The sequence below is a fragment of the Agelaius phoeniceus genome, chromosome 30 (genome assembly GCF_051311805.1).
Source record: "Agelaius phoeniceus isolate bAgePho1 chromosome 30, bAgePho1.hap1, whole genome shotgun sequence".
In the NCBI taxonomy this organism is placed as follows: Eukaryota; Metazoa; Chordata; class Aves; order Passeriformes; family Icteridae; genus Agelaius; species Agelaius phoeniceus.
Window position 1 is genome coordinate 4,966,167 of NC_135294.1, and position 15,889 is coordinate 4,982,055.

The window sequence follows — 15,889 nt, forward strand, 5'->3', positions numbered from 1 at the left end:
AGGGTATGATTAGAGACTTGCAATATGCCAACTTTTGGTCTAAAGTTGCTTCTTGCAAAGGAATAATTCTCAGCAAACCCCCACTATTTTCTGCCCTTAACTACTGGCATGAGGGCTGTCTGTTGTTTGGGGATCTTCCCCTCCCTCCCTGCAGGGAGAAATTACAAATCCACCCCCAGACCCCACCAGACATCAGCATTCCCAGGTAAATCCCCAGCAAAGGGAGAGAGGTGGTGCAGGAGCCATAAATCCCCAGAGAGAGGAAGCCAGCTGTGAGCAAGGTGCTCAGTCAGCAAGGACCAACTGGCTGCACCAATTCCTCTGCAAACTGGAAGCAGCAAATGAAACAAATCCAGGCAAATATCAGCAAAAACAACTCCTTATACAGACACTTTTCAAGTGGGGGCAGTCAGCAACGCTGCCAATAGCTGGGGAGGCCTCGCAGGGTGCAGCACACCTGGAAAAGTGAAAGGCAGCAGCACTGCACCTCCTCTGTGCTGTCCAGGGCAGGAGAAGGCAGAAAAGCCCGAGGGAGGAAGGCTGGATGAAGGAGAAAAGTTGAGACTGAGCAGCTCAGAGGCAAGGGAAATGACTTCTGAAACACCCCAGCCAGGCAGGCACACGCAGAACCGTGGTGAAATGCACAGACTGGGATCAATTACTCGGAGAGACTCACAAGTGAATAAAAATGGTCAGATAAAATCAATTGTGAGGACTGGAAATCACCTCAGATTTTGAAACTGTCCCACCCCAGGATGTGACCCGACAGCAGGATCCTCCCCAGGGACAGGGATGCAGGAGGTGCTGGTACAGGGACACTTGCATCAGGAGGTTTATAACCTACAGGTCTGCACTATTCTGAGAGCAATAAAGGATTCCCAGCCTCCTGCTTCTGATAAAATCAGGGGGAGAGACCCATTTGTACTCTAGAAAGCTCCTGTGCTGCCTCTCCTTCCTGTCCCTTCCTACAGCAGATGAGTCACTGTCTAGAACCTTTAGCAAGACACCTCTTATTGTTTATCAGGTCCCTGCTCCTCGCTGCCCCACAGCACAGGGCAGTGTCAGGCAGTGCTCCAGGTCACTACTCCTTTCCTGTGGAATGATGAGGAAGCCAAAACTGAAGCTCCCTCTGTCCAGCATCCCCCTCTCTTAGCTGCTCCTGCCCAAGAGCATCCCCTGCTCACCTCTCACCTCCCTGGCTGTGTTTTGCAGAGGGACTGCACGTGCAAGAGCGAACAGCACAACCTCACGCAGAAAACGCGAACTGATGGTTTTTAACTCAACACTCTGCAAATCTTCTTCTTCACCGAATGCCACACGCTCAGGCCACTTCAGCGTCACGGGAGGTTAAGAGGAGTGTGTGGGTGTCCCAAGGACAGCCACCCAAGCACGGTTAGGGTCAGGAACCAGGGGGGCACTGCCCAAGCCTGGTGTCACTCACTGAGGAACACGAACCGCTGGCAATCTGCTCAGGGGGCAGCTCCAGAGACCCTTCCCACAGCCCGAACCAGGGCTCATTTCACTCTCGCTGTGCCGGGGACAGCTTTGGCCGGGCTCTGACCTCCGGACACCGCCAGTGCAACACGTGGGGCCCGGCAGCCCCCCGGCCTCACGGCCCGATCCCCTCAGGCGGCCGAGCCGTCCCCGGGGACGGCGGCCCCAGCCCGGCTCAGCGGCCTCCCTGCTGCTCCCCAAGCCCTGCTGCCTCGGGAAGTTCTCCCAACTTCCCAAACAACGCAGAGAACAGCCTTGTTTTCCCGCAGCTGCAGACATCCCTGCTCGTACCCCGAGAGCCCCGGGAGCTCCCGTTCCGCCGCCGGGCCGTGGGGCCGCCGGTGCGGAGCTCATCCCGGCAGAGCACCCCGAGCTGCACCCGCAGCAGCGGCACAGGGGCTGCTTCCCCAGGGTCCTGCACCCACAGGCCTGCCCGCTCCGCCCGCCGCCTCACAGGTGGATGCAGCATTCCCTACAAACTCCGCCGGGAAAGCACCCGGGGGCTCGGCGCGGGGCTGGAGCGCTGGCAGGGCGAGCGCCGGTCACCGCCGGGGCTGCGGGGTGGCACGGGGGCACAGCATCCCGGGGGCGAACCCGCAGCCCGGCTCCATCCGCAGCAGCGCTGGCATCGCCCGAACCGCGCCGGCAGTCAGTCAGTCCGTCAGTCAGTCAGTCCCAGCCGGCACCGGACCGCCTCCCACCGCCCGCACCGACACCGCTGTGAGCAGCCTCCGCTCTCTCTGCAAACTTTCCTGCAACTCCCATCAACAGATCCCCGCAGCCACCCCCGCGGAACCGGCGGGTCGCTGCCCGGTACCTTCGGGTCCGGCCGCTGCCTGCGGGGCCGATGCCCAGCGCCTCCAGGGCCGGTGCCTCGGGCGCGGCGGGGCCGCTCCAGCCGGGCGCCGGCGCCGCTGCCCCGCGCTCCGGGGCCGCCGCAGCCGCAGCTCCCGCCGCTCCGCCGAGCCCAGGCCGAGTGCGGCGGGGGGCGGCGGGCGGGGCCGGGCCGGGGCCGCGGCTCCTCCCCGGCAGCGCCATTGGCTCCGCCGAGCTCCGCAGGGCCGCCCGCCCGCCCCGCAGCCCCCGGCCCCCGGCTCCGGAGCCGCCCGGTCCGGCCGCCCCCCGGGGCACGGAGCTGAGGCGGGCAGAGAGCGATGGGACGCGAGGAAACGGAAAGAGGGGAGGATTTGAATCAGGGGTGTGAAGAGATTCCTCCCTGTGAGGATGGGGAGGCCCTGGAGGACCTGTGGCTGCCCCTGGATCCCTGGAGGTGCTCAAGGATGGGTTAGCTGGGACTTGGAACAATCTGATCTGGAGGAATGTGTCCGTGGCCGTGTCAGGGGTTGGAACTGGATGGTCTCTGCTATCCCTTCCAACCCAAGTCATTCTGTGAGTCTGTAGTTTTCCCCGCTGTGAAAATAGAAGGATGTGCGTGTCTGATTTGCAGGGGCTGCGAAGGGTATCAAAGGGAACACACTCCCAGACTCTTACTTCTGCAGATGACACACTCATTTTAACCCCCTGGATTTATGGAAGGAGCATGCCTGGCACTGCAGGCACCCACCCGGTCCAGCCGCCCCTCAGGGACAGGTCTGACGCGGGCAGGGAGTGAGGAAACGTCTGTGAATGGAAAGAGGGGAGGATTTGAATCGGGGGTGTGAAGAGATTCCTCCCTGTGAGGATGGGGAGGCCCTGGAGGACCTGTGGCTGCCCCTGAATCCCCAGGAGGTGCTCAAGGATGGGTTATCTGGGACTTGGAATAGTCTGGTCCAGGTGTCTGTGCCCATGTCAGGGGTTGGAATGGATGGTCTCTGCTATCCCTTCCAGCCCAAGTCATTCTGTGAGTCTGTAGTTTTCCCCGCTGTGAAAATAGAAGGATGTGGAGAACACACTCCCAGACTCTTACTTCTGCAGATGACACACTCATTTGAATCCCCTGGATTTCTGGAAGGAGCAGGCCTGGCACTGCCGGCGCCCACCACGCGCAGCACGCGGGGACAGTGGGAGGCAAGGCAAGCTCCTGCACGGGCAGGAACGGCTTGGAGGAGAGCAAATGCCAAAGGGAACTGGGTTCATCTCCAGTCAAAGGTTGGTCACAGCCCTAGGGGAGGCAGCGGGCGCTGAACAAGTGCCCCAGGTCAGGGTCAGAGCAGAGGAGCAAGGCAAGGACCAGAGCAGGGCAATGAAAAGGGCAAGGAGAAACCAGGGGGACACAGACTCCTGCAAAAAACATGATGGGAAGATGATCCCTAACGCAGCATGAGACACACATGCCTGGGAGTCTGTGATGCAAAGTCAGGCTCAAACCAAGCTCTCTCCCCACTCTGAAATCCAGTAATGCCTGAATCTGGAAAGAAGATGGATTTCCCTTGTCTTTGTGCACCCTATCCCCTGGCAAAGCCACTTCAGGATGCAGACTGAGAGTCCTGGAAGCATCATCCCTCTGCCAACACACACCTGCAGTGGCAATGCCATCTTGCTGCCCTCCTTTCTGCCTGTGGTGGAGAGGAGGGTGAGGAGCAGCAGCTGTCAGGGAGGTTTTCTGTCCCAGCTCTGCTGAATTGGCTGGTGCCTCATTTGCCAGCAGATGAGGTAAGGAGAGGAGGTGTGATGGAGCAGAGAGGTGCCCTACCTGAAGCCCTGTCCTTCCAGGTGTAAGGCTGTGCAAACAGCCAGGACAAAGGCAGTTTATCTGGCTCTGCTCCACCTCCCTCAGTCCCCATAATATCCCTCAGCAGGGATGAGGTGGTTGGGTCTCTGCAGGGGACAGGAGATGGCTTAAAGGCTCTGCAGCTCAAGGCAGTTGGTGGTTGCACCCCAGAGGAACTGTGGCATCCTTGCCTTGCATGTCAAGATATGGAAAGGCTCCTTTGAGCCTTCACTTCCAAAGCCAGGTGAAACTAAGCCTGCATCATTCCCCTCCTGAGCATTTGGCTCCTCAGGGTGGTTACATTCCCCCTTTTCTCATCAAACTGCTCTGCTGTCCAGGTGTCAGCTTTGCCAGGGTCTGACAGAAATGCTGCACCCTCAGCAATCCCTGTTTGTGGGGAGCAGATGTGGCACACATCAGAGACGGGCCTGGGGCCTGAGGGAGCTCTGCAGGCACCCACAGCCCAGCCAGGGCCGAGGGGCACTAATGGGATGTTGTCAGGACCTCCAAGAGCTGAGTCTGTGCAGTTTAATTGGTTTCTAATAAATGTACTTTGCAGACAGTCTCAGGGATTTTGTCTGTGCAATGCAGCAGGCTGAGCCATCCCACTCTCCTTTTGCTACCAGATACCTGGGGCCTCACCTCAGTGGTGAAATAAACTTCAAATCACCCTCTATCACACAAACATTAGAAAGAAAAGACTTCACCAGCAGATTTTCCATTTCCAGCTTAATCTGCTTGACAGCAGTTTTACAAACTATCTGAGCTTCATGATCCTGCTTGGCTCTTTAGCTGTAAAAAAAAAAAAGTGTTAAGGAGCATTTAAGCCATGCAACTAAGCCTTCAAAATTGACACAAACTCTTTAGAGGTGCCACCTGGAGTCTCAGATACTTCAGTGCTAAGAAGGGCAGATCAGACAATATTTGCAATGATGCAGCTACCATTCAGGGAAGAGCTGGTTCTTAAATCCTTTCCTCACATTTTTTTGGGGGATTGTTTAATTCCCAGGAGCATCCCATGCTCACTAGCAATAAATGGCAGCATAGGCACAAGAAATGTTGGAAATAATGTTGAAAACTCAGCTTTTGCTCTATCCCAGAACCCTGCAGGGCTCAGGAATATATTTCCTGGCCCTGCGCTGGGCTAACTTTGGAACAACCCAAAACACATCAAAACAAGGAGCTGTAAAGCAGCAGCTGTGATTGATTAATCACAGTAGTGAAGCTGAAGGGTTTGATCATTTTCATAAGCTCTTTAACATCTTATTCTCCAAAGAAGGAGGGGTTACCACAGACATGGAACAAAGCAGATCACAAAGTGGAGCTGATTCCTTCCTGGAAAGGCTCTGGAGCTGCTGTGTGCCCAGCTCCTGTGAGCACTCACAGCTCAGAGCCTGCACCTCAGAGCCCACCAAAGGCCACTGCCAAACCTGCCCAAGCTCATCAGCACCAGGAGGGGAGCAGGGCACCTGGTTTGAGAGAGGGGGATTGCTGCAAGGGGCTGCATCTTGCGCTTTAAAATTCCTACTTTCTGTCTCATCTATGTGTCAGTCAAACAAGTGACATGAGGTGTGCCACACACTCCTGGGGACACCAGGCCTTCCCCTGGAGCAATCCAGTGTCAGCCTGTCAGGGCCCAGGGATCCCTCTGGCTGTCCTGAGCAGCCCAGACCCTGCCCAGGGCTCAGAGACCCTGGCACAGAGCCCAAAATGCCCCTGTGGGTTTGATTATGACCCCTGGAGCAAGTTACCAACCTTGTATGAAGATCTGCAAGCCATGAGAAATTAAGTAGAATGATAGTGAATTTATCACAGGGTGGAAAAGTAGATTTTGAGGTTTTTAGAATGGGGATTTAGAGGGGCAAAATGGAGAGATCTGGGTGTGTCCAGCCTTTCTCCTTCTTCTTCTTCTTGGCCTCCATCTTCTGCTGTGATGGTGGCACTTTGGGATTGGTTTAGAGTAGAAGCTCACTGTCTAACATAGGTGATAGGTGTTGGAAAGTAATGGTAAATATTGTACAGGTAGTATTTAGTATAAAGACATAACCCTGCCCTGGGGGCAGGCAGAGTGCCTGGAACTGTCCTGCTGGATGGACCTCGGGCAGGAGGTGGCACCGAAGGGCAGGAGAAATTTTTTTATAAATAAGACGCAATAAACAACCTTGAGACCGAGAAATGAAGAGCCCTGACTCCTTCTTCAAGCACTGGACTGGGAAAAGAGACTTTGGAACTTTTCTTGAGGTCACTGTGAGCAGCAGAGATCCTGACATCAGCGTGTGGATTCAGAGTGAATGCTGAGGAGAGGAGAACTGATGCTTCACCAGGCCATGCAGCAACATCTGCTATTCCTGATGGCATTTTCTCTTTCCTTTCCTCCTTTGTGACAGCCACCTCACACATTCTCTCCTACTCCATGAGGCCCTTTGGACCTCTCCTTTCCTGAAATCAGAGCAGGCAGCAGCAGGTTCTTTGCAAAACAAAGTTTTCTGAGCGTGTTTGAAACCTGTGCCTCTTCAGTGAGGTTTGTGGGTCCCCCTGCCAGCTCCTGCTGCTTGAAACAACCTGAAGGAGTGGCTGACCCTGGCTCCATCACACTGCTAAATATGCCCGCAGGATGTCTCTAGATAAGTTACTTTGATTTCTTCAGCTCATCCCCAGCTGCAGTTTTTAATCCTCGGGATAACAAAAGGCTGATCCTCAGCTGCCTCCCAGGATCCCAGGCTCTGGCAAAGCATCGTTAGCTCTCTGCTAGAATTGCAGCACCCAGGGAGTTTGAACAAAGAGCCCCAGGCAGTCCCAGCCTGAAACACTGGGAACAATGCCATCGTTCCCAGAGAGGGGAAGATGTTTGGAAACGCAATTTCCGAGGTCACCTTTTATGATCCAGGCACACCACAGAGCCTGAGAGCTCCTCCTGACAGCCAAAGCCAGTGCTGGGACTTCCCACAATGCTGAAACAGTGGATTTCCAGCTGTTAACAGCCCCATTTCCAGCAGGTCCTCTCTCCCTCTCCATGCCCTACAGCAGCAGTTGCCCACCAGGCCTCTCTCAGAGGGATTTCAGTCTCGTTCCTGAGGAGAACAAGGCTTGGCCCACTAATCTCAGAGGCTAAAATAATTTTATGCTTTCTTTGAGAAATGGTTCCAGCAAAGCCCGGGAGATGCAGCGAGCCCAGACAGAAGCATATTTCCCTTGTGGTTGTGCTGCTGCCCGGCTGCCAGCACACAGACAGGCTGTTTGTGCCTCACTAGGCAGAGCCCAGTGAAGTGTTCAGCTTGAGCGTTTCTCTGAACGCTGCCACCTCAGCTGACCCCAGCTCAGCTCCACAGCTCCCCCAGCATCTCCACTTCCAGGCAGTGCTTGCTCTGCACCAGCTCCACGGGCTCCTTGCTCCTTGTCCAGCATCCAGCAGTTCTCCACTGTAGCCACATTTCTCTTCACACAGAGAAAAGCAAGGCACAATTCATTCCTCCCAAGAATATTCCTGGGTTTCACATTCTCTGAACCTCAGAGAGAGGAAAAACAGTTCTTATCTCATTTGCTGTGCCTGTGTTTGTGCCAAAGTAGAATGCAATATGGAGATGATTATTTCCCCAAAGTGATGCTGTTTTGTTTCCTTGGCCTGCCAGGGCCAAGTGTGTAACCCCATATTTCTCTTCACAGAGGAAAGCAAGGCACAATTCTTCCCAAGAATATTCTTATCTCATTTGCTGTGCCTGTGTTTGTGCCAAAGTAGAATGCAATATGGAGATTGTTCACCCAAAGTGATGGTGTTTTGTTTCCTTGGTGTGTGTGGGGACTGTTTGGGACAGTCATGACATTCTGTGCAGTTGAGTGTTTGGCAGACTCAGTTTTAGATGCAATGTAATGTAGTATAGAATAATATAGTATAATAAAGTCATTAATTAGCCTTCTGATAAGATGGAGTCAGATGCATCATTCTCTCCCCTCATTGGGGGCAAAAATATCATCAATACTCCCCTGCTTCAGAAAGTCCTGAGATCCTCCCACCTCTCACCAAGGGCAGGCACCAAGGCAAAGCCCAGGCACAGGGAAATGATTGAACCCCTCAAGCAGAAACATTGACTCCTGCACAGGAAAAACATGGACTTCAGCCCAAGCTGAGCTGTGTCCTGGAAGCCTCCTGTAAACAAGAGCTTCCCTTGCCTGTGACTCACTGAGCATCACCAGTGCCCCAGTTTCTCTGAGACCTGGGGAGCAACCCCTGCCCGTGCTGCCAGCATCAGTGTGGGGACAGAGCAGTGTCACACCCAATGAACAGCTACAGCTGCTGCTGCTGGAGCCCCCAGGTGGGAAGAGGCTCGAGTAAAGGGCTCTTAGCAGCCAAAGCATCTCAAAAGCTCCCCGGTGGCTGAGCAGGTGCCATCTGCCAGCCCTGAGCAGCAGTGCAGCCACAAAGGTGAGCTCCCAGTGTGCTCTACCTGCCCTCTGCTGCTGCCTGCACGGGGAAGGGCTGGGCCAAGCTGCCTGGTGGCTGTCACTGTTGGTTTCTGTCTGCCAGGACAGCCCACAGCAGTGGGAGATGCAGACCAGCTCTCCCCTGTGGTGGTGACAGCCTTCAGGGCATGGCAAAAGGGATTCCCCATCTCTCAGGCAGTTTGTGCTGTCTCCACAAGATCAGAAAGGGGAGTTCCCTCCTGGAAGCAAATCACCCTCTGCATCTGGGCCCCACAACACACACGGCACCAGAAGCAATTTTCATACCCTAGCCTCATGTGCAGGGCTTTCTACCTTGCTATAAATAGTTTCTAGCACTGCTGAGCAAGGATTAATGACTTTTCTAATTATACCACCATTAGCTGGTGACAGAGGAGTGATACTGTGCAGATGTCTGAGCCCACTCACCCAGCACGGCTGGATTGCTCTGTGCAGAACATACCTGTGTGGTGTCACCTCATAATTTCAGAGAGCAACAAATCACAGGAAAGTGCAGGAAGGCAAAAAGAAAAAAAAAAAAAAGTGACTTTCTCAGTATTAAATAAAAGATGTCTGGAAACCATAAGTGCTCCAAGTTCCTCAAAGGAATCCCATCAGCCTTGGGTGGCATCTCACAGAGCTGCAATTTCCATGTAAACATTACCTGTGATTTGTAGCCTCTCACAGCACCACTCTGGAGGGTACTGACCTGCTTCATATTGGCTTCCTGACTGACCCTTGATTTGAAATTGGATTGCCTCATTTACCAGGCAACTGCTTGCTTTGTCCTACTGAAAAGGGGCATTTTTCACATGGCCTGCCCTGCCAGGATGCCTGAACCATCATTCAGCCACTTGTGGCAGCCCTGGCAGACCCAAGCTGGAACCCAGCTTTGCCCAAACAGCTCTTTTCCATACGACCTGCTAATAATGCACTCAAGAATTTCTGTAGAAGGGCTCTTACTTCAGAAAATGCTAATTTTCTGGCAGGAAATCACCTCTTGCAACACCTTAGGGAGGTTTCAGCCCACCTTCTGTGTTTTCAGCTTTACCATTTATAACAGCATGAACAAGGTGCAGTTTTGGAGGGGAGCACAGTATTTCAGTGCCAAAAGAACTCTGTTTTTCTGAACAGTGGATGGATATGGCAATAAACATTTTCTCCTGAGGCTATGGCAGGTGCATCGTTTGCCTGGGAAGATTACTGGGAAACTTAACAGCCAAGGAGCACTTAGCTGAGCAATGCAGCACTGCAGCTTCCATCTGCAGGACCCCAGCAATGGGGCAGCTCCTCTCTGTAGCCCAGGCTCCAAAATCTGGATTTTCCATCCTCTCCACAGAGGCTGAGCCCCTCTCAGCAGACTTCTGACAGAGATGTTCATTGCACGGGCTCCCAGAAGGGGAGGGATCAAGCAGGTTCTTTTTGCCCAGTCATTTGGAGATAATCAAAGTCGCTCCTTGCAGCTGGCATCTGCCTGTGTGGGTTCCCATCTGTGACAATAACAATTCTGTCACTTCCACAAGGCAATGCCTGTGTGCTGCAGAGCAGGTGAAAAGAGCTGTCCTGGGTTCCTGCCATGGTCACAGGAAGCAGTCCCTGAGGTGTGTGTGCCCAGTGTCACTGTCACATTTTCTGTAAAAATCCCTTCGCCCAGGATTCTTGTCCTGGGAAGCTGAGAAGCCTCAGAGAAAAAGGAAAACAATAATGATCTGATTTGCTTCTCCTGTGTTTTGCTGCTTTGGAATGTGGTTGGACATTGTTTATCCAACAGGTGATTGTTTCATTGGTTTCATGTGAATTGTTTTTAATTAATGACCAATCAGGGCCAAGCTGTGTCGGGACTCTGGAAAGAGTCAGTATAGCATTTATAAATGCTTATAAAACAATATTACTTATAAAACAATATTATCTCATTTGCTTCTCCTGTGTTTTGCTGCTTTGGAATGTGTTTGGACATTGTTTATCCAACAGGTGATTGTTTCATTGGTTTCATGTGAATTGTTTTAACTTATTGGTCAATCAAGGTCAAGCTGTGTCGGGACTCTGGATGGAGTCACAAGTTTTCATTCTTATCTTTCTAGCCTTCTGTCTGTATCCTTTATTCTGTAGTATGGTTTAGTCTAGCATTTATAAATGCTTATAAAACAATATTACTTATAAAACAATATTATCTCATTTGCTTCTCCGGTGTTTTGCTGCTTTGGAATGTGGTTGGACATTGTTTACCACCAGGTGATTGTTTCATTGGTTTCATGTGAATTGTTTTAACTTATTGGCCAATCAAGGTCAAGCTGTGTCAGGACTCTGGATGGAGTCACGAGTTTTCATTCTTATCTTTTTAACCTTCTGTCTGTATCCTTTATTCTTTAGTATGGTTTAGTCTAGCATTTATAAATGCTTATAAAACAATATTACTTATAAAACAATATTACTTATAAAACAATATTATCTCATTTGCTTCTCCTGTGTTTTGCTGCTTTGGAATGTGTTTGGACATTGTTTACCACCAGGTGATTGTTTCATTGGTTTCATGTGAATTGTTTTTACTCATTTACCAATCAGGGCCAAGCTGTGTAGAGAACTCTGGAAGGAGTCACGAGTTTTCATTGTTATCTTTTTAGCCTTCTGTCTGTATCCTTTCTGTATTCTTTAGTATAGCATTCTTTAATATAATATAGATCATCAAATAATAAATCAGCCTTCTGAGAACAGGGAGTCAGATTCATCACTCCTCCCTTTGTCTGGGCACTGCACAAATACAATTGCCCAGCTCCTGCAGGGGTTGCCCCCAGCACGCTCAGGGTGACCCCAGGACAGTGTGGCTGCTCTGCCCTGGAGCCAAGGGGGTGCAGGGAGCCTTCCCTGCCCCCCTGCCCTGCAGCACAGCCCAGGCCCCCATGGCCATATGGCAGCTCCTGTCCTCCGGCTCCGGAGCGTCGCTTCCTTTCTGTTCCAGCGCCAGCCTTGTCAGAGTGCTCCAGAAACCACTGCTGCTATTTTTAGAGGGTTAACAAATACCTCTAGGAAAAAAATAATCCTCTGGTACGTGACTCCCTTTCAGCCCAACACTCAGCAAAGGGCCACAGCATCAGCTCAGGAGCTGTGAAGATGAAACGAGACCGATGAACTCTGTCTACCCTCACCCACCTGCCCACAGTGAGGGAACACGAGAAAACAGCCAACCTTCTCTCTGGTTGCCAAGGTTTCTCATTTTTATGTATAGTTACATATATTTATAGTGCCCCTTGCTATCAAAAATGAGCAAAGGGAACAGCAGATAAGACAGCCTAGCAGGATTGTTTCTCAACAGAATGTTTTTCACTTTTCCATGGGGCGTCAGCAGCTCTTTAAAGTCTTTTTATTACATCCTGCATTAGATGCAAAACCATATTTCAAAGACACTTTGAAAAAGAAAAATGCAGATTTTGTACTGTGCCACCTGCAAACATGGAGGCATGACCCACATTAGGGAAACTGGGGAGGGAAGAAAGCAGAGAAGGAGAGAGGGAGGGAGCTCTGTGGAGGAGACCAGGCCATTTAAAACACTTCAAAAATAAAAACTCATGGGGAAATCGCTGCCTTTCTGATTATAGCTTTTAGGGGAGCTCCTCACCCTCTCCCTAGTGAGGCTGGGGAGGTCTCAGGTACCCCACGTTCTGCATTTAAATCCATGTAGCAAAAATTAACCAGCTTGGATTTTCTGTGAAATGAAATCAACAAAGCTTCCATTATGTTTTGTTCTTCCTTAATTAGTTCGACCACAAATTACAAATCAAAAGTCTTCTCATCTCTGCTCCATCCAGCACAGAGACTGTTATCATTTCCTGAATTTTCTGGGGATTGACTTTCACTTTTTTAAAGCATGAAAAGCTTTTAACAGCCACGAGCAATTAGTGAAAGGAATGAAGCAGCAGCTCGGATGTCCAGATTAGTTATGCCACAGAGAGGCACCGACCTCATTAGGCCAGACTGGGAACCCTGACAGCTGTGCTCAATCCCAGAAACCAGGACAGGTGCAGAATTCAGCAGCTCTTTCTCACTGGCACAAATTGTGTTGTTGGTTATTACCTGGGCAGAGGAGAAGCAAAGCTCTGCTGCTGCTCTTTGGGCTTATTCTTTAAAAAATACAGGATTTAGGGCAAATGGATCTTGCCAAGACTCGTTCCAGAGTGGCATTGAAACAGAGCAGAAACAAAAATAATTAAATATATTATACAGATACTGCATATGTATATATGTGAAAAACACCAATCACTTGTGTTTAGAATTTTAAAAGTTTAATAGTAATAAAATGGTTATAAAAATAGTAATATAATTAGAGTGAAAAAAAAATTGGACATTTAGGACAATATGAGACAATAAAAACAAAGAGTTATGGACAGTCCAGGTACCTCTTTCTGGGCAAAATCAGCCCAAAAAAGGACCCACGTTAACAGAGGATTAACCCTTAAAAGCAACAGCCTGTTGCATATTCATACACCCCATCCATGATGCACAAATTCCATTCCAACACAGGATTCTGTCTGGGCAGCGTCAGCTTCTTCCTCTGAATCCTGACAGCACCTTCAGGGCTGAGCGAGGCAGGAGGAAGTTTATTTCTTTTGATAATGGAGCAATAAATTCTCTTTCTCTGAAAGATTCAGGTGTCCTCTGGCTGCTATCTCAGTGTGAGTCCTTTCTTTTAAAAAAGTATCCTACATAGCATAGTAAGATACTATTCTATTTTCACTCTTCTATTTTTCTATTATTCTGTACTATTCTATTTTTCTATTCTATTTTTCTATTATTCTATACAATTCTATTTTTCTATTCTATTCTATTTTTCTATTCTATTCTATTCTGTTCTATTCTATTCTATTCTATTCTATTCTATTCTATATTTCTGTAAAGATACTATTTCTATTTTAACATCACGTTATAACCTAAAACTATATTTAACACGCTGCTTAAGAAAATTAACACAGCACAGCTTTATAACATAATACATATAATACTTCATATTTGCGAAAAATCCTAAAATACGCGTTTTTCACAACGCAGATAATATCCAAATGAATGAGAAATTACAGAAGCGATGGAGTTGGACCAGGACAGGCGGGCGGGCTCCGGGATCCCGGGGCGCTCCGAGCGCCGTTGCCGGGACGAAGGCGCCACCGCGCGGCTTTGGGGACAAACCCCGGCACCCCCGGCCCTGCGGGGGCACAGAGACCCCCGGGCCGGCAGCAGGAGGCACCACAACCCAAGGAAGGTGGAAACCTGCGGCGTCCCGCTCCTCCTCGGGGCCGCCGGAGTGGGGAACGGGCAGGATTTCCCCCCGTTCTCGGCGCTGCTGAGACCTCGAGGGTTCTGGTCCAGTTCTGGTCCCTCGGTTTGGGAAGGATGTTGAGATGCTTGAGCGAGTCCAGAGGAGGGCAGCAAGGCTGGTGAGGGGCGGGGAACACAAACCCTACATTGCCACATTTCACAGGGAAAAGCAAGGATTCTTCCCAAGGATTTCTGAGATTCACATTCTCTGAACCTCAGAGAAAGGGAAAACACAATTCTGATCACTTGTTTGTGCCAAAGTAGAATGCAATATGGAGATTTTTTGCCCAAAGTGAGGATGTTTTGTTTCCTTGGCCTGTCAGGGCCAGGTGTGTGTGTGTGGGACTGTCAGGGGACAGCCATGAGATTCTGTGCAGTGTGTGCAGAGTGAGTGCAGGGCAGATTCAGTTCAGATCAAATGTATACAGTACAGTATAATAAAGTCATTAATTAGCCTTCTGATATCCATGGAGTCAGATGCATCATTCTATCCTTTGTTGGAGCTGCCTTTGATTTACAATAGCCCTGTGAGGAACGTTTGGAGGAGCTGGGGTTGGTTTAGCCTGGAGAAGAGGAGGCTCAGAGGTGCCCTTATTGCTCTCTACAACTGCCTGAGACAGAACCAGAGGGCACAGCCTCGAGATATGGCAGGGAAGGTGTCACAGAATCCCAGAATCCCAGAATCCCAGAATCCCAGAATCCCAGAATCCCAGGATGATGAGGTTGGAAGAGACCTCTGAGATCATCCAGTCCAACCTGTGCCCTCACACCTCACCCAGACTATAGCACCCAGTGCCATGTCCAGGCTTTTGTGAAACACACCCAGAGATGGTGATTCCACCACCTCCCTGGGAAGAGCATTCCAGTGCTTTATTATTCTTTTGGTGAGAAACTTTTTCCTAATATCCAACCTATTGGTCTCTTCCACTGGGCAGCACTGACAGAACCAGAGGACACAGTATCAAGCTACGGCAGGGAAGTGATAGGTTGGATATCAGGAAAAGTTAGGATTGGATATTAGGAAAAATTTGGATTGCTCCTGTGCAATTAGGATTGCTCCCAGTGTGCAGCTCCAGCAGCATTCACAGCTGGTTCCTCCCAGCACAGGCACTGCAGGAGGAGCTCCTCTTATTCATGAAGTAAGGTGATCTGCAGGGAATTAACTTTGGACCCCATCCCAAAGCTGAAAGAAAGAGCAGATCAAATTCAGTGCCACTCTGGAAAACACAACAGTGCTTTTCTGAGAGTGAACTGAAGAAATTTCAGTATCTGCAGGCAAACAATGAACCTCTTTCACATTCTACAGGATTATGTCTGTCTTGCTATTAATTCAGTCATCTAATTGCAGACAATCTGGTTTCTATGCTGTAATCTGATATTTGCACAAAAGTGATACAAGTATCTTGCCATTGAATCCTTTTTACTGGGAGGAAACAGTTCAGGTATTGAGAGATGCTTATCAAAGAGCAGGAGCTCTGTGTTCCCAGCTGGAGCTGAGCTGTCCTGCTTCAAGGAGAAGGAGCTTGTTGGGGAAAAGGATGTGTGCCCACCTGGATGAGCTGAGGATGCCTTTCTCCTTCCAGAAGTGCCAGCCTGTACCACACAGGTGCACCAGGAGCCAGTACAAGAGTGTCACCCTGATTTTTAAAGATTTTCTGAGCCTTCTGATGTTCACATTCTTGTAGCAAACTTTCCCACACGCTTTCTGTAAATAACTCATTGTTTTGCATTCTTTTATAGAAGAAGAGAAATTTGATGGGATGTTGGTTTGTGCAGTGTCATTGGAGAGGTGGCACTGTCACCCTCCAATCCACTGTCACTTTTGGAAAACTATAAATGCTGGAGTCAGAAAATAAACCTCCCTTTCCTTCACCTTGAGAGCAGCAGTGTGTGCAATTGTGTTGTTTCATGTCCTACAGTGACATAAGGGCACTTAGAAGGAGCCCCAGGGAAGACAGGATGACTGAAAACACCAGAGAAGGTGAACTCACAGAAAACAAGGAG

At 50.2% G+C, this 15,889-nt stretch overlaps 1 protein-coding gene across 1 annotated transcript in view; it reads right to left on the bottom strand.

The window, feature by feature from the left end:
* The window catches only part of ZMAT4 (zinc finger matrin-type 4), a 52,650-nt gene extending 50,165 nt beyond the window's left edge, over positions 1-2,485 (bottom strand). The window contains exon 1 of the mRNA XM_054650620.2: positions 2,312-2,485. The gene's annotated coding sequence lies outside the window, so the exon portion shown is untranslated. The remainder of the gene's footprint in view (positions 1-2,311) is intronic.
* Positions 2,486-15,889: the final 13,404 nt, after the last annotated feature.